This window comes from Tamandua tetradactyla, chromosome 17 (genome assembly GCF_023851605.1).
Source record: "Tamandua tetradactyla isolate mTamTet1 chromosome 17, mTamTet1.pri, whole genome shotgun sequence".
Lineage (NCBI taxonomy): Eukaryota > Metazoa > Chordata > Mammalia > Pilosa > Myrmecophagidae > Tamandua > Tamandua tetradactyla.
Window position 1 is genome coordinate 22,482,649 of NC_135343.1, and position 23,163 is coordinate 22,505,811.

Here is a 23,163-nt window from a genome sequence, read left to right on the forward strand (position 1 = left end):
TATATTACATAAAATATATAAAAATTTAAATCATAAATCTTTAAGATTCAGAAGAAAATTGCACAAATACAAACTCTCACATATACACACAAAGAAAACACAGATTCTATATTAAAAGAGAAATAAGAAAATATGCTTTAATGAGAAAAAAAGCAATTTTCTATTGTACATAAAGAACTTTTACCAATCAGTAAGAAAAATGTCCACAATCCAACTGAAAAATGGAACTGCACAGACAGATCACCAATTTAAGAAATTAATAAAACAGTTAAAAGAAATATAAAAACATTAAAAAGATAGATGTCTGAATAAACAACAAAATGTTCATCCATATTAACACAAACTAATGAAAACATTGAGACATCATTTCTCTCCAGTCAGATGGGTAAATAGCAACAAGTTTAACAAAGGGGGTGTGAAAAACACATTTAATCACGTTTAAAGGAAGAAAAATTTGGATACTAGCACACTGAAGGAAATTTTGGCAATGTATCACACTGTCAATCACACAGCTCTTTTCCTCTAGCAATTGCAATTACATTTCTAGGACTTCATCAAACAGATCATTGAAATGCATTTATGTAAGTAGCTAGTTTAATTAGGTCAACCCTGATTTAGAGTTTGTTCCCAAGTCATTTCCTTTAAACAGTTCTGATTTTCCTTTTTTTTTTTCTTAATGTCTTCTATTTCTCTATCACTTAACCCCAAATCATGCAAAATCTTCTTTAGCACCTATTCTCCCCAAAAATGTGGCCAGAGGAACATCCTGGATTGTTTGTATGTTTTCATGGGTGGGAGAGGACTATTGGTAACTCGGGTATTTTTAATGTACAAAACTCACTTCTATAGCCCTTTGCTAAATTTAACTTTATTTGAAACATATCAGATTTGTATAAATTTGCTATGTTTAATGTAATTAGAGGTAGCTAATCTAGGAAATATTGAAAATGTTTATATATATATATATATATATATATATATATATATATATATATATATATATATTAGCTGAGACATTCTTAATATTTAGCTACGAAATCCAAAGGTCTAAGGTAACCTCACTTAGGATTAACATTTTAAGAGAGATAATTGAAAAGCTTAAAAAAGAAATAAAGGTGGGGGGGGAGAGCAAATGAAATCTCTGTAAAATAACAATACTCATAAGTGCAAAATTTACCTAGACTGTTCTAAAGACATTGCCTTCATTTTTTCATCTGTAAAATGAGCATAGGATAATGCAGTTCACACTCTGAAGATTAACAAATAATAGAATTGTGCTTCAATCTCCATCAGGTAAAAAAAAAAAAAAAAAAACAGTCAAAAAGTTAGTTACTAGTTTACATTGTCTAAACAAGCCTTTAAACCTGGTGTCCAACTCTGGAGAAGTGAATTCAGTCAAAATTAAAAACAGGTTTTGGCACAACCAATTTTCTTTCTGTATCCTTAATTCAGGTTAGAAGTGTAGCGTGTGTAACAAAATTGATGCCAGACAACTTAAAGGACTTCATTTGTGTTGAATGACAAGGTATTGACCATGGGTTCTGCAAAATAGACTGAACAAAATAAAAACAGTTGCTTTAAACACCAAGAATATCATTACTCCATTTGTTCCGTTCCTTTAGAGGTCCTCAATAATTGAAGTGAAGCTACTGGACAAGAGTGCTATCTTTTCCCATGAACTACCACATTTGGATGTCAAGAGTGACGGTTGAAGAAAATTGCTTGAATGGGAAATAAATGAACAGGCAAATAATAGACCAAGTCTACTTGCCTAAGCCTTGTGTTATTAGCTAGAGGGATGATTACTGCAGCGAGAAACTATAGCTTATAAAAATTCTATGAAAATCAATAAAAATTTGCAGACTGTAACTTCAACAAAGATTTGATTTGCCAAATATTAGTCTAACTTGCTTTATTCAGCACGTGCTTTGGATTTCTAAAAATATTAAAGGCAAATATTCACATAAAAGTTCAAATGCAGTATATTTTTCAAAACTCTCTTCTTTTTCAATATTCAAGTTTCAGACTGAAAATGAATCTATGCATAGCTAGCGGTTGTCTTTTAAATAGCTTCGAAGATACTACTGATCCCACCCTTGACCTTTACTTCAAAGGATTGGGTTCCAGTCTCAACTTTTGTTTTTCCCTAACACACTAACACATTAGGTTGCACATGAATTATTATTTCCTTGGAGACCCTTCTAATTAATTTATATATTCAGTCTTCACCCCATCTTGGCAGAATCAGTTCTGTAAGTTTTTGTGAATTATTGAACTTTTATTTGCTCTAAATATAACTTCTACAAACTTAAAAAGAAAACTGCCTAATCCTAGTCTCCTGGATTTTTGGCAGCTTGTTATTAATGGAAGTATTGAGTATCAGAAATGAATTGGCTTTATAACAGCAATATCAAAGACCATGTCTTTTTAATGTGCCCTGCACACTGCAAAAGAAATTGAATCACTCAATCAGTGTGTTTCATGATGATAATAATGATCCTGTGATAGCTCATTACTACCTTGCAAAAACACAATTCTGCAATTTTGCCGGCCAATTTGAAACAAGACTAAACTGAAAAATTGAAATATTTGAAGGAAAATAGCCTATGTATTCAAGCAGCACTTACTCAACAAAAGAAAGGTGAGATGCTCAAAATGGCAGTAAGAAAAATGCTCCTTGATGCCTCTTTTGATTCTAAGAGGGTGGTAAGTATTTTCAGTTCAATTTTTATATGCTGGCACACAATCCTTCATCTTATCAAAACTACACAGCTATCTAACAACAACAACAAAAAGGCCTAACACTTGTATTCAGAAGATACATATGACTGAGGATCCACAGGGGAACAGAGCCTGCTGTTAGGAATTCTGACTTTTCCCCAGCTGGAGAAAAAACCGTCTAAAGCAGGAGACTTTGCCTGCTGCTTGCCAGCTTCACTAAGAAAGAGGGGAGCCCATGTTGTTTGACACAAAGGAGGAAACCAATAAGGATCTGATTTTTCATTTCAATTTTTAAGTCTAGAGGTTATAAAAATGCAGCATGTGGGCTATCTTAGCTTTTAGCAACAAACTCAAAAGAAAAGTCAACAAGTATACTCTATAGTAGGATATACTCATGATGGACCAGAGCTAGACTGATTTCACTACACACAAGTAAAACACAAGGTGCCTTTAAAACCAAGCGTTATGTATCTGCTTACTGGTAAAGTTTACCCAAGGCATAGGGATTTCTGGGGGGAGGGCTGGAAACTGAATCCTCCCATCTTCATTTTTCCTCATCTTTTTTTTTTTTTTGGCATGGGCAGGCTCCAGGAATCGAAAAGAATTCTGCCACTGAGTCACCATTGCATTGCCCTCCTTAGGTTTTTTTTTCCTCCTTAGGTTTTTGATACACCTTTCTACTTGCCTCACACCCATATACTCTACCATGATTAGAAATATGCACTTATCACAATATTAAAGGGAAAAAGTAAAAACACAATGGGTGGAAATTAAATTTTCAGCACAATCAAGGCACCAGTTACTGTAAGGACATCAAACAATGTCAGTGTCATCCACATTTACCATAGATAGTATCTCACATAATAATATGTCCCAATGTACCATTTATAATCTGAAAGAAATAATTTAAATTGGGCCCAAAATGTCACTGAGGGCTACTGTATTTTGTGAATAAAAATCCTCTATGGGGCTTTTGTATTTATTGAATGATGGTGGCATTTATTTTACCTTGTCAGAAAAAAAATCTACAAAAGCATCAAAATGGAAAGATGAAAGTGGCCTTAATGAGTAAATGACCACATTGGTGTTTCAAATAACGAAGAATAGGGTGGCATTGAACGAGAGTGCAGTAAGGATGGTGAGCATGTTTAGAGAAGCAACAGTCTCAAGACTTCTTGGGAAAATTCTAGGAAGAAATGGAACTATTTAAAATAGAAATGAACTTAACCATAGTTCACTGGCCTAACATAACAAATATTAAAAACAAATATTACAAACAGGGAGCCCTCTTAAAAGAATAACTCCTCAGTTAAAAATGTAAGGCTTATCAAATTATGCCACAAACCATTCATTCACTTTTCCTCCAAGTTTGAGTTACTCTGTCTCTATTTCACATTTTGAGATTTAAAAAAATAAAGGTGTGTTCAAAGAAACAACTGACATCTGTAGCATCATTTGTCAGTGCCTATCAGCTAACATGTTCCTATTCCCTGAGAACCACTCTTCAAATAACTGGCCTATCCACAATAGAAATGACAGTGTTGGTATTACTGCTTATACCTCATCCTCCAAATGACCACATTAGCTGCTTGTCGGATAACATTCACATCTATCAAATTGCACTAAAGAGATTGGTCATCATCAAGTTTATAATAATAACGGTGCCAACATTTTACATTTAACTGGAAAGCGAATTCAATCTAAATAATTAATGTTTGAAAGTTACAAAATGTATCAATAAAATATGTACAATGATTAACAAGTTAGCAAAATATTTTTGACACTAGTAAAAAAACAGGCAAACCTTGAGACAAAATACCAAAAATATTGCAAGCATCTGGCCTCCTTTACCACCTAATGTTGACCATTTATATATTTTTTGCCCCATTATGATGTCACTAAGCTCATCATTCAATAGCTGTTATTCATAATTAAAATATTTACATGAATAACATATGGAGCAATTTTGATGAAAATGTATATTGCCATCTTATTAAAGATTATCACAAAGCTTTAGTGCTTGTTTTCAGACTACATGGAAGGATAAAATACTTGCTTTGCAGTTCTTACTGCTGATAAATTGCCAGGAATCATTTTCAAATTAGGAGAGAAAAAAATATTTTAAATGAGTCATAAATTGCAAAAGAAAATGGAGAAAAGTTCAAGTGAACATAAACTTGAAAACGTCATTATCCCAAAAAAAGTATAAAATAATTGAAAATGGCAGTGAACACTAAGCTACTCACTTCTAACTATAAATGTTAATTTATCTTGGAATTTTAGTTCAGCTCTTCTCCCATTAAGAAAAAGTGCTCTATGAAAAGCCAAATTTACAAAATAAATATACTAGAATTCAATTATTCACATTAAAATGCTTCATTACTTTACAAGATGATTCTTAATAAGATCACATTAAACAAGTAGTACTTTGAGTCAGATATCTACTGTTCTTTCTGAAATTTCACTTATCAGGTCCACATTAACCATGTAACCATGCTGCATAGAACATAATGAACCTCAACCTTTGGGGTCCAGTGTGCTTGGGTTGAAATCATAACTCTGACACTTACTAGCCACCTAATCTCAAACTGTAGTTAACTTATCAGACTCTCAGTCTCCTCATCTTTAAAATGGGGATGATATTTACCCTGAAGAATAATGGGAGACTAACCTAAGATATAAGGTATATATAGTTTAAAATGGTGACTAGTCTGTTAATATTAAACCACAGGCATGGCCATAACTCAGACTCTTTGAAGCTTGCTAATTGGTAGCTGAAGGTTTGTAAATCAATACCCAGGTCCAAAGTGGGAAATCAGATGCTTTTACAGAGATTCTCCTTAGGGAAGAATATGATTTATGAAAAGAGGTTATATTGTTTGTTTGTTTCAGTTGTATCTTTTTGTTGTTGTTATTACTGTTGCTGTTTTTTTAATTATTAAAAGAGGGGTTCATTAAAAAAACAGAGTACATGTTAGAGAGGTTAACATGGATGTGCCCAAGGGACGGACGTGCCCAAGGGACGGACAAGCCTGTATTTTTTTTTGCACGGGCAGGCTCCGGGAATCAAACCCAGGTCTCCAGCTTGGCAGGTGAGAACTCTGCCACTGAGCCACCATTGCACCGCCCAAACCTGTTGTTTTAAGTATTAGAAACTCAGAAACTATTTTGAATAAGCTAAGTAAATATTTAAAATATGTACATTTGGGAGTAATCTTACCAGATAAATAACATATTTATTATTTTGTATTTTAAAATCCCTAATAGTAAAAATGACAACTGCATTATCAAAACCTTGCTCTGTTCCTTGTGTTGAGAATATGAATGGGATTCAGAGTTCTGTTTTCCATCAGCCAGGAATGAAAATGTGGCATAAAAATGTCCCTCTGCTTGGTCTCAAATTGTAGCTTTCTTAATCACTGTAAAGTAACTTAAAAATTTGTGTGGGGTTATTTGCAATCAATTGAGAAAACATGTAGGAAAATGCCCGGTGAATTGTTCAATGTCATAGCATAAATTAATGACTTTTAATTTCTATTGATCATAAAAATGTGCTCCTTGTCACTGTCCTAAGGAAGTGCAGAGGTCCCCTTTTACAAAGAGTTTCAAGGATAAAGAAAATCAATTGTTCAATTAACTCAGTAATTCAGGCGACTAAAGATCAAACAGTTATACTTAATTTTAATTTTAGACAGAGCCCTCTGGAGGCAAAATGAAGTACCTTTAATGGTTCATCGCAGTTCAAACTAAGGAATATTTCAAAGTTTCCCATAAATGGTATAATCTTGGTAACATGGTTAACTTCCTGTTTTTATATCAATTCCTTTCATATTATGAAATCAGATGAGTTCTTTGGAGGTACCAACTACCAATTTGAAATTTGCTGATTTTTTCCTGAATATTTGATGCACACTCACTCAAATTATCACTTAAGATCTAGATTCCCAATAAAATCCAAGTTAACAATGCTTCACAATACGATGACTAAAGCAAGAAAATAATTTTGGTTAGATGAGGCAAACAGAGAGACATGTTTGAAGTGTCAGGAATTTATCAATTAACAACATCAATTCTAATTTTGTTTTCAAGTCAATGTATAATCAAATCATCATCTTCTTTGGCTAAAGTTATAAGCAAAATAGACCTCTTTTACCATGGGATACCTCAAATCTCCCAAATAGATAATTTATCTGTAAAATGGGAATAACAAGTGTAAGCTAGTTTCTTTTGTTTTTGTGACTAGTAAACTCTGTAAAGGCAGAGACAAATGCAGTGCCCTCTTCTTCACTGTGGAATTAAAAGCTTCCCATGATGGTTGGCACACAGTAGGGTTTGAATGAATGAAGACATGAAATGATTGTCAAAGAAGATAATGAATGTAAAATTGCTATGTAAACCATAAAATATGATAGGAATGTTAGTTATTATCGCCATTTTTGTTTTTTTTTTTTCTATAAATAGAAAAGAACCAATTACTAGGATGTTTTGAAAAGCATATGATTTTTCTTCAACAAAATAAAAAGCTACCTTCCCTTAAGACACATTTAAATGTAGTATGTATTTTTATGGAGACGTAAGGAAGGAATAAAATTCCTTTAAAAATGTTTAGTCTGTTTACAATCTTAAGCATCTTTCTTGTTTAAAAATACAGCATGCACAGGCTCAAATGGCTCAACAACTTCCTTTCTGGTACAGAATTTTAAGGCTTCAATTTGAACAAAGAAGCTGAACCGTGTATGGGATGTCAGCAGAGATGACTGACGCATGCATTAACAAAATCTTTAATATTTCACTCGAGTTACTCCTTAAATGGAAAGGCATCAGGTGTTCCAAATAGCTGTGATGGATTTCTTAGCTTACTTAAGTTTTTCCTTTTCTGCTACACATAACTGCCACATATTTGAATCTGTTACTAGAGCCCATGATTTCATACATGTTCTTCCTGTAATGGCAACATTTTCTATCCAAATGTGTTCTGTATCTAAAGACATCTCCAGTGGCCTTTATTAACAGTGCCTGTCTCCTTTGTACCCATTCTGATCAGAAACCCCAGGCTCATTCTCAAAGCTGGATTTGGAGAACTCTAGGCAAATCCATCTCTCTCTCTCTCTCTTTTTCTATCTGTGTATTTATCTATCTATCTATTTCTGTCTTCCCCCTCCTTTTCTCCACCCCTCTCCCTCTCTCTCCTTTTGCTTTACTTCTTCACCCAGAATACAAATTAAGAGAAATGTGTATTTCATTAATTCTTCCCCAAATCAACAAAAGCATAAAGGATGCACAACAAACGGTTCTGTGGGTTTCTTTAATTATGAGTTTTCACCGAACTTGCAAGATCAGTGAGTGCTTTCCCTTGGGAATTCTGGTGATCATCTTACATAGTTCTAGTAAAGTGACTGCTGTGGATTCTCAGTCAGCAGTCATTGATAAAGAATAACAACAATGTTTCAGTTCCTTACAAGTGTTACTTCCCTCCATGCTTCAAGGCCAGTGCCCCTGGTATCTCTAGACTGGCAGCTCTTATCTGGCACTTCTCCCCACTTTGTCTCATTAACTCACTCATCCATAGTTGAAGTGATACCTCTCTACGGAAGATTTTGCTGCCCTCCCACACTAGATAAAGGTCTCCTTTTATGTGATTTTATAGCATTCTAAATTCTTTCTCTAAGACAGTTACCATGGTTTTACAATTATTACATACTTTGGATCATTCTAATAATGGTGATCTCCCATAATGGCCCAGAAACTCCATAGGACAAAGACGAAGTTTTGTTTTCATCATTTCCCCAGCACCGAGGAGAATGCCTACAGAACACACTGCAGTTAGCAAAAGCATTCGCTTCACTTTATTCTTACTCTCCAACCCAATTCTAGACTGTTCAACTTAATACAGACAAAAAATTGTCACTCGAGACTTATTAAAATTTTACTTTAAAAAGGAAAACAGGTAGTAGTTTAAATGTTTCAAAACACACAAAAAATCTTTTAGAAATAATTTCCTGAAATTAACATGGATTGTTTCTATAACTTTGGAGTTTGTTTTACTTGCATGCCACTTGCTAGGACATTATTTGATGAATCAAACATACTTCTACAGCAAGATCCATATAAAAAGGATTTCAATATATGCATTCAGCTCACCTTTCAATAAATGGAGTTCATTTTGACATTCTATAAAATACCTTATTTGAAAATAAAAACTTGAAACATTAGCAATAGATACTCTGAGTTTGTACCTCTAAAACTAATGATGCAATTCAGGTAGAAAATTTATGTAAGGCAATCACCCAATAAGCTAGTAAGGGAAGAAATCAACCAGTCGATATGGGGCATCCTAATGCATGAATATGTCATAACTGTTTTCAAAGGGATAAAAGACAAAGTGACAAACCAAAAAACAGTCAAACGACCAAACTAATAAGTTAGAAAAATCTTATACCTCTTATTGTTGTTCGAGCACATTCAAATATCGTGAGGAAAAGTGATTGCTGTATAATTAAAAAAAAGTGCTTCAAAGATATATATATGAATTTACATGATCTTAGAAGGAAGCAGCAAGATAAAATCAGAGTTTGAAATTCAGTACATTCTAACTAATCAGGAAATTCTTCTTAGCCCCTAAGATATAATATAGCATTGTGTAATAATCTCATCACTTATTATTATTGTAGTGATAGTTATCAATATTTTACTATATAGACTTAAGAATTGATTTTGGGATTTAAGTCCAAAGAATTAATGAATAGATCTCCCTACGACCTTCTAAATATATATTTAAATATATGATATTCTAAACATCCTGCTCATCAGTAAGTAAAGGATTGCAAATTCTTCATAATATTATTTCATTAAGCTTGAAGCTCAATTTTTTTAAACAACAAGAACACAAAACAAAAACAAAAACCCATAGGACTATGTGGTAAAGCTATTCAGAGTCACTGCCTACATGCTTTGTGCACTTATGGCTCATGTTTAATATCATTTCCTATAATTTCCTGAATTGAAAATTAATTAAACAACATCTTCTCTTTCTATATTCTTGTCTCCAAAAGTGGCAGGACAAGTATAGTTAATCCTTCACTATTCATTTTATGATGCCATTAATACAGGAAAGCATGAAAAATATTATGGGAAAGGTAACAACAAATGGATCAAGATTCGTTATTGTTCTGTCCCAAAAGGGTGCTGATGCAATATTTATTTTATATTCTAATCAGTATTTAAAGGAAGGTTCTCTTCGTGACACAGCCCAGAATTAACACTGTCTACATATTAACAAGTCTCATTTCCCTAAGATGGGAGCTGCAACAAAGGGAAGATAACTAAAAACAGCACATGTATATTTGCTTTGTACCATCTGACCCTAAGATGCAGTCTTCATTAAGATACAAATATGTTATGAAGGAATGATCTGGTCCATATTTTATCATTCTCAGTGTTTACCACATGTTAGATAAAAGTACATTTTAAACAAATGAAAATAAGTGCTAGTTGCTGATAACCAGCTTCAATTTCCCATATGTTGCAGTTCACTTTATTAATGTAAGCGGTGGTATTAAAAAATATTATTTAATATGTATTACTTTTTTCCTTTGATAAGCTAGAAATATTTCTGGATATCATATCCTGATACCTCAATTTAAAAATAACCTCATAATTTGAATTTGGGAGATAAGCCACCCTACAGTTGGGAAAAGGACATTGAAATAGTAGAGGGCAGATGTAGATTGTACAAAGAGGGAGTGAAAAGTATATAACATTGCTCCATAACCTAAACACGTCTTTGAGGCTTAATTTAATGTCCAGTCCAAACTAAAACTCAAGGACATCCTTCAATCAGATTTTTAAACAATGCGTAACAATATTGCATCAAATGAATAATCTTTTTATCAAACACTTACTGAATACCTATTTGCCAGGAAATTGTATTTAACAATGGGGCTGTCCAGTGGGAACAATTTTGTCCCAAGGGGCTATTTAGCATTGCCTGGGCATATTTCTGGCCGTGAAAGTGAGGAAGAAGTATTATTTGCATTTAGCGGTAGAGGTTGGGATGCTGCTAAACAATGCACAGGACAGCACCCACAGAAAAGAATTACTCAGCCCAAAGTGTCAATAGTGCCAAGGTTGTGGAATGCTGGGATAAAGATATAAGAATGATTTGGAGAGGCATAAAACTTGAGAAAGATTATTTTGTAAGGAAGCATGTGCTGGTTTGAAAGGAAGTATGCCCCCTAGAAAAGCCATGTTTTAATCAAAATCCCATTTCATAAAGATAGAATAATCCCTATTCAATACTGTATGTTTGAAACTGTAATCAGATCATCGCCTTAGATGATGTGATTTTGTCAAGAGTGGTTGTTAAACTGGATTAGGTGATGACATGTCTCCATCCATTTGGATGGGTCTTGATTGGTTTATTGAGTCCTACAAAAGAGGAAACATTATGGAGAACAAGAGATTCAGAGAGAGCAGAACGACATAGCCACAAGAAGCAGAGTCCACCAGCCAGCGACCTTTGGAGATGAAGAAGGAAACTGCCACCCAGGGGAGCTTCATGAAACCAGAAGCTAGGAGAGAAAGCTAGCAGATGATGATATGTTCACCATGTGCCCTTCCAGCTGAGAGAGAAGCCCTCACTGTGTTCACCATGTGCCTTCTCACTTGAAAGAGAGACCCTGAACTTCACTGGCCTTCTTGAACCAAGGTATCTTTCCCTGGATGCCTTAGGTTGGACATTTCTATAGACTTGCTTTAATTGGGACATTTTCTTGGCCTTAGAACTGTAAACTAGCAACTTATTAAATTCTCCTTTTTAAAAGCCATTCTGTTTCTGGTATATTGCATTCCAGCAGCTAGCAAAGTAGAACAAAGCAGTTGTAGTAATCCTAGTGAGAAGAAGTAGATCGCTAGACTAAGAGCTGGTTGGAATGGCAAGGAAGAATAGAGATGGAGCGATATTAGGGAAAAGCTATGGACAAGATGCAGCAATTAACTAGGCTATGAGAGAAGCAAATGAGAAAGATGAGAAACTAGGACTATTTCTGGGTTTCTGACTTTGGAGGCCTACTGGTGACTGATAATACAGTGAAATAGAAAGAGATACAGAACTGGATGGAAAGTTAGCTTGGATTTAGAAATCCTGAATTGAAGCAGACTGTAGGACATTTAAGTGGGGTCAATTGCTAAGAATGTAATTATACATATGAATGCAGAACTGCAGAGTCCTACAGTTGCAATTAAAAAAAAAGCAAGGACTGGTCACCAAATAAATTGAAATTTTACACATTAGATGCTATTATTTATTAAAAGATGTGACTTTAGGATGCTCCCTCCCATTCACAATGCAGTCAAAATGTCTGAAGTTGGGTAACTGATTTCCCCCTTAATGACGAAATTCTCTTCTAGGACAAAGAAACAATTGTAGTAGGAATGTCTTTTTCCCCAAATATTCTCCATAGAAAGCTTCCCTTATTCACTGTCCTTTCATATGATCATATGAAATAAAGCTGGATGAATAGAAGAAACACCTTCTTAGAAAGCCATGAAGTGCTAGGTGTATTCACTGATTCTCTATATTATTTGGCTTCTTTCTTGATACAGTAAGTGTCATCCCACTATAACTCTAAATGCAATTTAATATTAGCAATGAATTTTCAGGGTAGGCTAAATTAACCAAGGTCTTAAATTAAACTGAAATACTTATTGCAAATATATGCATTACAAACACATTTATGTCATTTATAAATAACTATGTATATAAATCACTTATCTATAATATGTACAGCACCTCACAGCTATTGATTTTAAATAGGATCAAGATGCTTGAATTCAATGTACGGGAAGGAAATATGATATCCATACATTCCAAATCAGCGAACCTTTGGTAAATTCATTAATTTTTTATGAGGAAAAAGGCAACATTCAGAATTTTAAACATCAAATAGCAATAATGTTTCTTGAGCAAACCTAGTTGTTAGCACCATATGCTAAGAAACTACTATAAATTAATTTTTAAATGCAAAGGAAGGTGGTTTTAAAAGATAATCAAGCAGCATGGTAAAGTATAATACTGTGAAAATACTTTTTAGATTTGTTCTGAAAAAAAAAAAAAAACAGCACCAAATTATTATCTTTGCTACAAACTCTCAAAATTCAAATTTACAACCAAGAAAGGAAAAAAATCATCAGGTGGAAATAATTTGTGCAAGATAATTAATGACAAATGAGTAGCACTCCCCCCCAAAGAAGAGATTCATGTGGAATTTAATTATTTCATTTACCCAGGACTTTACCCAAAATTGAAGACATTCCTCCTTGCCAACTGCTAAATAAAAAACAATTTATTCAATTGTTTTGCTTTGCATGGGTTGTTCTATATGAAGGAAAGGAGCAAGAAAAATAAAGATTTTCAAGTGCCACACTTCTCTCCAAATGGCTCGTTCAAAAGGTGCAGGAGGTTCCTTGATGTAAACGGGTAAGTGTGATACAGGCCTATGCTTTATTGTCATCATGACAATTGCCTGTTTGAGCATCGCTTTTGGCTAAAAAACAGAGCAAATGACGTCTGTGGAAAGATAAATAAGATAGTGCTAGTTTCTTATGTTCTCTAGCCAACAGGGCAAGGGATTTCCACGAAGGAAGCAAAGGCTCCGAATTCACACACCTACCTTGGAGCAGTGAGAAACTGAAGGGCTGGGTGGGTACGTGATAGCCGATTGCTTTGAAGTTATAGGAAAGATGGCGTAGACCAACGCAGAAATGGAATTAGGTTTTAAAGAAATAAACAACACTGTTAACATGAGATCTCCACTAGACAAAGGAAGGGGCAAAGAAATGAATGGAGCTATTCTAGACAGCACTTGGCTTTATGAGGTTGACAGTCTGACTGAATGAGTGCTTTGCCCAAGTGAGGCTGGCAAAGGGACCTTTGCCAGCTCTACATTATATCTCAGGGCCCATTTTCCTGCAACTGAGGTACTATTACCAGTCAAATGTGAGTGTAATGTAGATACGTGGTACCAGCATGTTTCTATTTCTAGAAAGACAGCAGAAAGAAATCCACCAGTGTAATCATGCCAGTGTATGCTTACTGTAGGAGGGAGAGGGATTTTTCATTTTGTTTCTGGAGCTGAACCATCAAGTTGAAAGAAAAAAATAATAAGGCTCTGAATTGAGGGGGTTGAATTGGATGTTAGGAAACATTGGCTTATGTGCTTTTCCACTCCCAGGAACTGAATAGTTCAACAAATAATCCTGCCTTGTTTTGATTTGCTTTCCTAGACTCTGCATCTATCAAAGCATCCCTCTTCCTCCAAATACCAAAATGAAACACACAGAACTATTTTAAAATGAGGGAGGAGTTTAGCATAAGGTTGTCTTCTCAACTGTTTGCTTGGGCACCCACTCTGAGCTACTCACCGTAGGGCATTTGGCCAGTTTTGCAGGAATTTATTAAATAGTCCACGCTTGGTCAGGGAAATGCCAAGGTGGACAGATGTTAATGTGGTCTTTGTGACCCATAAACCCACTCTGGAGAAGCAGTCACCTCTGCAAGTCAGGCAGCCAGGAAATGCCACCCTCCTATGAGTCACACAGGAGTTTTCCCAGTATCAGCTTGAAGTAATTTAACCATGCCAGAGCCCTGCCAAATTTTCAAGTGGCACGTGTCCTACTCTTTCAAACATATTGTTGTAATATTTCTTTCAGAAGGGTGAGATCTCTAAATAAATCCAACCTGACTTTTATTTCAAAAGAGCAAATTTAGTTGGTGTGTCCTGGAACTTAAGTCACAGGTTCTAGCACTCTGTTTCATCTAAACAAAAAAGCCTCCAAAGGACCATTGTTATTTACGAGGACTGCAGAGCCTTGAGTAAAAATCACTCTCAAAGCAACCACGTAAAGGTTCTAATGCACAGCAATACTGCTTCATAGCCAGCTTATTAAACCTTAATGGCACTCTTTAAATGCTTTACACCAGGGCTGCAGATAATACACCCACAGCATAGCTCCTGGAAACTGCCCCAACTCCACAAACCACCCTGCAGTTTACCACCGTTTCACTGGAAATTCCTAGATGTTGGTTCTTCATTTAAAGCTACCCAGCAAGCTGAGGTCTAGGGGCTGAATCTCACCTGCCTGTTTTTGTACTACAAGTGAGGAAAGAATGGGTTTTACATTTTTAAACAGTTGAAAAGAAAAATAAATCAAAAATAAGAGTAATATTTCTTGACATGAAATTACATAAAATTCAAATTCCAGGGTCCATAAATAAAGTTTTATTGGAACACCACCACACTCATCCTTTTGCATATTTTACAATCTTTTGCTACTCTTACACTACAACAGCAACATTGAATAGTTGTGACAGACTGTCTGGCTAGCGAAGCCTGAAATATTTATTGTCTGCCCCTTGACACAAAGGTTTGCCAATGATCCCTGATTTAAAGTACTGCCGGTCATTTTCATCCTTCCACAGGTGACTACAGGTATTCTTATCAATTTAAAGGAGGGTTCTGTGTCAGTCAGAACTGATCACTCCCTAAGAGGGCTGCTGCTCCCACTTCAGAAAAGCACGGAAGAGCTATGGGAGGACTAACCTGGGATCAAGACCACAAACTGATACTTTTAGAAACTTCAGAACTGACTTAGGCAATGTATAACTAAAAAGTAACATGACAGATTTTTTTTATTTGCCATTAGCATATCAGAGTTTACAGATCAAAATGACTGCTGTTCACTTCAAAGGAATCACTTCGAAATTTGTCGCAAAGAAGCTGACAGAGCTCAGAATGTATTTGGAGTGCACCTTCGCACAATGCCTTCAGAAACTTTCTTTTGATTATCTTGAATAGTCTTCACGATGCCAAATCAGACTTGGATTTGAGTCTTTAATCTTAAGTCATCAGAAGTACAGCCAGTGAATAAAAGAGAGAAACATATTGCCTAAAATAGAAGGCAACCTTGATAAATATTTGTGGAATGAATTGGACTGGTTTCATGTAGTGTAGCTAATACAACATAAAGGAATAAAACCCAGCTGCAGTCATGCACATCTGTCATCTGTGTCCCTGAGTATATAGACCCTCCAACTCTTTGTGGCTGCAATCATTCAAGCCTCATATATTTCTTGCTTTCTGGACCTCTGAATGATCTCCTCGCTTCTCCACAACCTCTCCCCTCATTCCCAAGCCTGCCTCAATGTCCCACAGCTATCTTGTTTCAGCCCCTGCTTGGCATCTGGCTGCTCACTTAGGGCCAAGTGGCATCTCTCTTCCATCTCCCTAGCTATCTCTGATCAACATTCCCAAGCAGACATAAAATAGTTATACCAGATAGACCTTGATCCAAAGTGCCTTCCATGTTCACAGGCATTTCTGATGGAAGTGTGTCACAGGGGTTCCCTGTGCATAATATGCCCACCCTCGTGTCATGCTAACCTCTCCCTGACACGCTGAGCTGATGTTCTGTGCCATAGGTGAAGTCAGTAAAAAAAAAAAAAAACAGTAGGGCCATTAGAGAGAGAAGCAAGCAGCACAGATAGGAAGATGAGCCACCAGAACGATGCTCTCCCTGTGAAGTCGGGAAATGGTAAAATGATAAATTCACTAGATTGGCTATGATATCCCTAGTGGCATGACCATGTTCTGGTCATTTATGATGTCTGGCTGGGGGCCCCTAGGAAGGTTTCCTGTGTTTTCTTTCATTTCCACTTCTCATAGTAAATTAAATGGTTCTCCTCTTTGCAACATGAAAGAGCCAAAGTTCAGAGAAATGCAACTGAGTTTCTGGGCAATGAATAATGTGGCTCTGAGGTCAGCAGCAGAAGACTTCTACTTTAAGCAGCATTAGAATCTTTGCAATAAATGCTTGTAATTCCAGGTAACTTCTAAAAGTAAACTAAAAACCTCTGATAAGGTGTTTCAAAAAAAGGTTCATGACGATTTCATAGTCATTCCCTTTGATAAGGTCTTTCAACAAAAGGTTCGTTATTTCATAGCCATTCCCTTTGAATGAGTCAAGTTATGGAATAAAGTAAGAGAAAAATAATGCACTTATAATACTTTGCAGAGTGACAAGACAGCCTAAGTTGCTTTCTAGATATCTTTACAACAAATGCACATTATCTCTAATTTTTATTTTCTAGCAAAAGATCAATGTTGCAATTATGGTCTAACATCAACAACAAAAGTTATATTTATTTACATTATCTGTAAATAATTACATTACTCTTTTCAAAGAGTAACAACAGAACCATTTTCTGGAGTCGTCTTATAATGCTTTATATTCTGTCATAAAAAATAAAAAGAAACCGGGAGATAGCAATTATTAATTTATTTATTCATAAGTTCATTAAATAAACATTTGTCATAGGATAAGAATTGAAGACAGGAATTTGGATAAGATTCCATCCCTATCCTTCTGAAGCTCATTGCAAAGGAGAAAGACACCTAAATAGGTGCCTCCATGGGGGACACTGATCCAGCCTTGGGGTAGGAATGGAGGTAAAGTTCAGGAAAGACTTTCTAGAGAAAAAATGGTGAAGCTTATTTGAGTTAAGCCTAAAGAAAAAGTAATTTCCTTCTGCCTTTTGGGGACAGGCTGAACTATGTGGTTTGATGAGAAACATACTTTAGGGGCTTCTGACCAAAGTAACATTGTTACCAATTAATGAAAAGGAGATATTGGGACATTGAATTTCTTTCATTTTCCAAGGGTCTTTTTACTAAAACAAAAATTTTCCAGTGAATGTTCAAATATAAGTCTGCCCAGATAAAATTTTATATCTTGTAAATGATGGAAGAGCAGAAAATAAGACCCCAAAGGAAAAAGAGAGGATAGAAATTGTTTCTTAAGAATTACTGACTGGCTATAGCCCAGACTACGGACTTATAAGAAACTGTATTGAGCAAAATATATTGACTACTGGAATTCCTTTGGGTGTGCATTTTAAGCCCAGACAGCGTTTGAATCATGTATAGGTCTCACATTCCATATTCTGACATTTTTCTATACTTGCTCCCATTTTCCATGATCTAGCCATCTCTCTATCCTCTACTGAGAAAAGTTGCATGCAATGCCAATTATTGTTAGATTTCAAATCTCATTAATTCTGTAAACTTCAGGTCAACAGCTACAAATCATATCCTTAGTTTACATGGTCATCTCCTAAACACATGCTTTGATTATAAGGAGCAAGAGGGCCTAGATAAGCCAACAAAAATCTACTCCAACAAAACTGGCACAAGGTAAATGTTTCAATAATAAAGGATTATTAATCAATATTATTCGTATTTTTTTCCCTACTAATCTCAAATGGAAATATCACAAAATAATGAGGAACGTCAAACAGTTGCTTAATATTACCATTTTGGGGAAAAGCCTGTTTACGACTATAATTGTATTGAATAGAAAGAGCATGAGCAGTAGAATAAATTTGAACTTGCACTCAAATATTGTTGAATTCAATCTTGTTCTATAAAATAACTTTCACAGATGCAGGCTCTGAATTTAGTTTTGTCCTGTCATTGCTTAATTTACCAAATTCAAAACCAGTCTTTTGGGAGATTTGCAGACTTACTTAGAAAGGCAATCTGACAAAAATAACTTGAAATTTCAATGAGGGTGAAGAATCACTCTCCAAGGAGTAAGGAACACAATGGGCATAAGGGAATTCTCACAAAACCGCAATGCAGACCACTTCACAAATAACCCAGCAAATCCTGCATTTTTATTGTACTGAAAGACAACTGGGAGCAAGGACAAACCACCACTTACTTGTAAAGCTTCACTAGTTTACCACGGTTATTTCCCTGGAATTCACTTTGTAGCTATTTGAATAGTGCAGCACCTTTAAATCTGTCTTAATTACCAGCATATGCAAAATGTAGAATGATAGCTTTATAAAAGCCATTACTCCAGATGCAGAGACTAGGTGAATTTCCTCAGTGGGCAGAGCATTTCTAGGCAGACTGTGCTAGTCATATTCGCTGTGAATATATGAAGATGAATAGAATGCTTAGGTTCATGCCTACTTGATATGCAATCATTTTAGCTAAATTATACATTGATTACATTTAATTACAGAACTACTATACTCAAAGCTTTCTGAGCTCTTGTCATTCACCCATCTGATTTTCTGCACAAGGGAAGTCTTAAGTGAATCAGTGGGGGAAAAAATGCTTCAAAAGTTACTGAATTCATGCCATTTCCACAAGAGCTGTGTTTAAGATCATTGATAATGAAGGGTCATAGAGAATATCTGAGTTGTCAGTTGAACTGTGATTATAAATAAGAACTAATATTCATTGATTATCTACAATTTTCTCTTTAGTCCACACAGCTTCTTTATAAAATATATTTTATTGCCTCTAGTTTACAGGTGTGAAAACTAAAGTTCATCAAGCTTATACATAATTTGAACAAAGATAATATTTGCAAGATCTGAGTTCAAAAACCAAGTCTGCCTTATTTCTCTTTCCATTCTGCACTGACACCTCATAACAGGAACCACAAGTGTCACAAAACAGCAGGTGGTTTTTAACCAAGATTTACAACTAATTCCTGGGATAACTGGGGTATTATATTTTATTAGAATAACTAAACCATAAAATGAAGTGATTAGAATGGCAATAAAAACAACTGACATAGCTACAGACAAAGGTGATTATTTTTTCCTCAGACTGTTGAGGAAGTCCTCTCAAATGGACAATTCAAGATGGATCTTGAAGAATGAGGAGGAGTTCAACTTTGTATAATAGAAAAATAGAAAACCACCTCAAAGGATTAGAGAAAACAAAAACTGGGCACTTGACCATGTTTAGGGAATAAATAGTACAGTTTGACTCAGAATAATTTCTTCCTTGTTCTCCCCTTTTCCTTGGAAGCAATTTTCAATTCCCTTAACCTTTCCTAATAAGTTTAATTTTAATACTAACAATAAAGTTGATGAAAGTGGTGATTTTGAAATAAAAACTAACGCAAAGAAGAAGCTGCCATAAAAGTTGTTTCTAAGAAATAAAAGGCAGATTGTGATGTTTCTCTTTGCTCCTTTTTTCGGTGTCTTTTACAATGAAAATTAATGCTCTTTTAAAGGCACAGAGTTACAAGAAGGAAAAGAATGAAAAATTAACCCAAGTGGAATATAAATATAAATAATTAAAATTTTAGACACTTTGTACTCTCTTTTTAATTTTCTACTTATATACAATACTATCCTACAGGCTGGCATGCCTTAGTTTTGATATTTTACTTTTTAATCACACATTTGCCAGGGCCGGGGATTCCCAGGAAAATCTTCAGCAAACAAACCTAAAAGTTATACGGGGATACCAAGGCTAATAATCAAGACTCCTGCTAAACTTAGTACTTCTTTAAATGTATGAAGACCTTTATAGACCAAGCTATATTACCAACTTAAAATGTCCACTTCAGAACCTGAAAAAGATATTTCATCCACCCCTCCTTTTCTTTCTGAGAGAGAGATTCTATTCTCAATAAGCAAGTGTGTTCTTATTCAATGATTCCTTAGACCTTGCTTGTGAAATTTGGGCTAAGTATATTGCTTTAATCATTTGTTACAAAACCTCATTGCATTACTCTACCCTTTAATGTTTGGAAAAAAGATATAGCTTAGTTGTCTGTGAATATATTACTTGCCCATTGCAAGGCTGTTATATTCTCTAAAATGTTTTTTATTAGAGAAGTTGTAAGTTTACGGAAAACTCATCCAGAAAACACAGAGTTTCTATATGTCCCCCCATGCACAGTTTCTCATATTATTATTACTGTACATCATTGAGATAACTTCATTAAATTGATGAAAAAATATTATTATATCATTATATTAATTATTATTAACTATTAGCTATAGTTCATCATAGTTTACAATAGGGTTTACTGCTTGTATTGTATGACCCTATGTTGTTGGATTCTTATTTTTAATTTTTATTTTAACAACATACACACAACCTAAATTTCCCCCCTTTAACCACAACCAAATATGTGATTCAGTGGGGTTAATTACATTCATGATATTGTGCTACCATCACCAGTATCCATTACCAAAATTTTTCCATTACCCCAAACAGAAATTTTTACCATTTAGCAATTAATTCCCATTCCTTGCCCTCAAGCTGGCTCCTGGTAACCTGTGGTTTTTAGCTTCCTAGCTGCTAAAATAAATGTCATGCAATGTGTTGGCTTAAACAATGGGGATTTATCTGTCAGCAGTTCTGAGGCTAGCAGAAGTCCAAAATCAAGGTATCATCGAGGTGAACTTTCTCCCAGCAGATTGGCATCCTGGGCTGGCTGCTGGCAATTCTTGATCCTTGGTTTTTCTGTCTCATGGCAGTGCACATGGAGCCTCTTGTGGTTCTCTTCTGGGTTCTGCTGACTTCTGGCTGCACCCTATGGCTTCTCTATGTGTCTGCTTATAAAAGAGTTCAGTAATAGGATGAAGACCCATTCTGATTCAGTTGGGCCACACTTTAACTGAAGTAAACTCATCAAAGGACCCTATTTGCAATGGGTTCACACCACAAGAATGGACTAAGGTTAAGAATATGTTTTGGGGGGATTCATAGCTCTAACTACCATATTTCTATTCCAGTTTTGGACTCTGAATTTGCTTGTTCTAATTATTCCATGTCATTGAGATTATACAATATTTGTCCTTTTGTCTCTCATTTATTTCACTCAACATGATATCTTCAAGGTTCATCCAACTTGTCATATATATTAGAACTCCATCCCTTTTTATTGGATGAATGAATAATATTTCATTGTATGTATAGACCACATTTTTTCTATCTGTTCATCTGTTGATGGACACTTGTTTCGCTTTCATCTTTTGACAATAGTGAATAATGACTAGGAACAATGATGACTCTACGAACAATAGTGTGCAAATATGTTCAATCCCTGCTTTCAATTCTTTGGGGTATATGTCTAGAAGTTGGATCATATAGTTAACTTTCTGAGGAAATGCCAAACTGTTTCACTCAAGGGTTGTAACATTTAACATTCCCACCGATAATGAATGATTGTTCCTATTTCTCCATATCTCTCCAACACTTCTTATTTTCCAATTTTTAATAGTAACACTCCTAGTGGGTATTAAATAGTATCTCATTGTGGTTCTAATATGCAGTTTCCTAAAGGCTAATAATGTTGAGCATATTTGTATGTGCTTTTTGACCATTTGCACATCTTCTTGAGAGATATGTCTATTCAAGTCTTTTGCCCATTTTTTTTATTAGGTTATTTGTTTTTTATTGTTGAGTTACGGGATTTTTTAAGTCAAATATTTGTTTTCAAATATTTTCCTGCATTCCATAGGGCTTTTTTCACTTTTATAATATGGTCCTTTGATAAAATACACGTTTTTATTTTTAGGACCCATTTATCTATTTGCAGAATTTTTAAAACTTTATTATGAATAAGAGGTATTCTCTATTGCTAATCCCCAGGTCCTCAAAGTTTTCTTCAGAAATTAAAATTTATTTCAGATAATGCATACTGTCTATGGGTAACCTGTCCACCTTTCAAGTGTAATGATCCTGCCTTCCATAGATATGAAATTTTCAAAAGATATTGGTATAATGCAAGAAAAAGTCCAATTCTTTCATAATGGTTAAAATTGATCTAACACCTAAGCTAGCACATTGGGGAATTGGGCTACATAATCATAGACCCTTTCAGGAAATGGTTTATTTATGGATTTATTTTTTACATATGGAAGATTGCATATTCCTGGCTTTATACAATTGAATCTTCTCTTCCTTTCCAATATATACCCAAAGTAGGAGAACTATATATAGCAGAATGGTTGAATTTCTACTTCAGCTAGAAATCTGTCATCTGTTATATATTTATTCTAAATGGTATATTAAAGAGTACATTTATTCTATATCTGAAACCATATTTCTCCAGAATATTTTTACAATTTCTCATTTGCAGAATGAAATAATGCTAAGATTGTTTCATTCCCTGGTCATTGTCCCAAGTTGAAGAAAAAAATCGGATTTCTGAACTTATTACATGAAAAAAAGGTTAGCTTTTTTCCTGAGTAATTTCTGTATACCTTCTGCATGGACAATACGAGATTAGTAAATTAGCAAGTTTTTTAACCACTTCATTTCCACTTAGCTGCTCATCATTATTCTATTACAACTTCAACAAATAAACAATACTATATATATACACTAAAAACACAGTATAGATAATAACTCTTTTTTTTTTTTTTCTTTTTTAACATGGGCAGGCACCAGGAATCGAACCTGGGTCTCCGGCATGGTAGATAAGAATTCTGCCACTGAGCCACTGTCGCACAACCCTATAACTTTCATTTTTGACAAATGTTTTCATATTATTTGAATTGTTTTCCATTGTTAAATAGTTAAAGGATGAAATGTGGTTAGCATGTTTGCTCATATAAAGTAC

At 34.8% G+C, this 23,163-nt stretch overlaps 1 protein-coding gene across 21 annotated transcripts in view; it reads right to left on the bottom strand.

Annotated features, from left to right (window-relative positions):
- The window catches only part of NRXN1 (neurexin 1), a 1,149,661-nt gene that overhangs the window by 349,745 nt on the left and 776,753 nt on the right, over nt 1–23,163 (bottom strand). Inside the window, exon 1 of one of the 21 annotated variants that reach the window (XM_077134206.1) lies at nt 4,526–4,980. The exons of the other annotated variants lie outside the window; for them this stretch is intronic. The gene's annotated coding sequence lies outside the window, so the exon portion shown is untranslated. Of the gene's footprint in view, nt 1–4,525; nt 4,981–23,163 lie in introns of those variants that run through there. 21 annotated transcript variants of the gene reach the window in all.